Genomic DNA, 1,193 nt, shown 5'->3' with positions numbered 1-1,193 from the left:
CTTCAATGAACCCAGAGGAAAAGAAACTGCCTCACAGGCCACCGAATCCAAATGCGATTCCAGTCGCGTTTCGGAAGCAGGCAGGGAGGCAGAGGGGGTTGGAAGGAGATCGGGCTGAGCTACTTTATGACAAGGAGATGGAGAAGAAGCCCCTCTTGAGCTCAGCTGGGGTGGTTCAGGAAAGGGCGGCGGTTTGTTCACTGAGCATAAGCTTCAATGAACCAAGAGGAAAAGAGAATGTCTCACAGGGCACCGAAACCGAAACTGACTGGATCTCCGAAGCTGTCCTGTTGATAGAAGAAGGCTCAATAGGGTGAGAAGGACCGGCTACATAGTTAGTAAGGGGTGAGATAATCTTCAGAGGAGACACTGACATGTTGATGGTGATTGTGCACTAGGAGCATACACTTTCGGAGGTCGACCACGAAAAGGCGACTTTCTCTTTAAAGCGTTGAGAATGAGTTGATCAGCTTGATTATTCTGAGACATAAAGCTTGTGAGCTTAATTCAGTAAGTTACTATTATGTTTAAATCAATGGAAAGAAGATGATTGAAATAAGAAGAGGAGAAAAATGATTGCCCAATCACCGCCAAACAGTGCCTAGGGTTGAAGGACACATCCTTTCGGGGGCGTTTCCGAATTTGAACTCCAAATGGCTGTAGAGAACCAAGGACTCCGAATTCGGAGGTTCTGCCTGCATGAATGGCTTCAGAATACGTGTGGCAACCCATAGATATGCAAGAAGCCACGGTAGGATGCATATTCAATACAGGGGGGATTTGGGGACATTCCGTAGGTATTTGGGTCAGTAGTGGAGGGATCCTCGGGTTGAGTGACGTATTTTGGGAGAAAGTGGCAAAATTTCGTCGGGATTAATTCGAGTTCCGTCGGGATTATCCCTACGCGCATCACTCACCCACCATACAACTCACTCTATCACTCCATCTCTCATATATCTACCTAGTTCCATTCATAAGCACACTCACACACATAGTCCCTACACAAAGCAGAACCCACACTCCCTCACATGTTTCGATAGACACCGGGAAAAATGCCACCTTCGCTCCATCATCTGCCCGTTCCAGAGAGTCCGTTGGTATCTTCCTTTCCCAGTCCCAACCCTGGTGCTGGACCCAGTAGGACTCGACGGTAAGTCTTCTTACCTGTTCATATCCATAGACGTAGCTCATGA

The sequence above is a fragment of the Tremella mesenterica genome, assembly GCF_000271645.1.
Source record: "Tremella mesenterica DSM 1558 unplaced genomic scaffold TREMEscaffold_1, whole genome shotgun sequence".
Lineage (NCBI taxonomy): Eukaryota > Fungi > Basidiomycota > Tremellomycetes > Tremellales > Tremellaceae > Tremella > Tremella mesenterica.
This window is presented reverse-complemented; position numbering follows the sequence as displayed.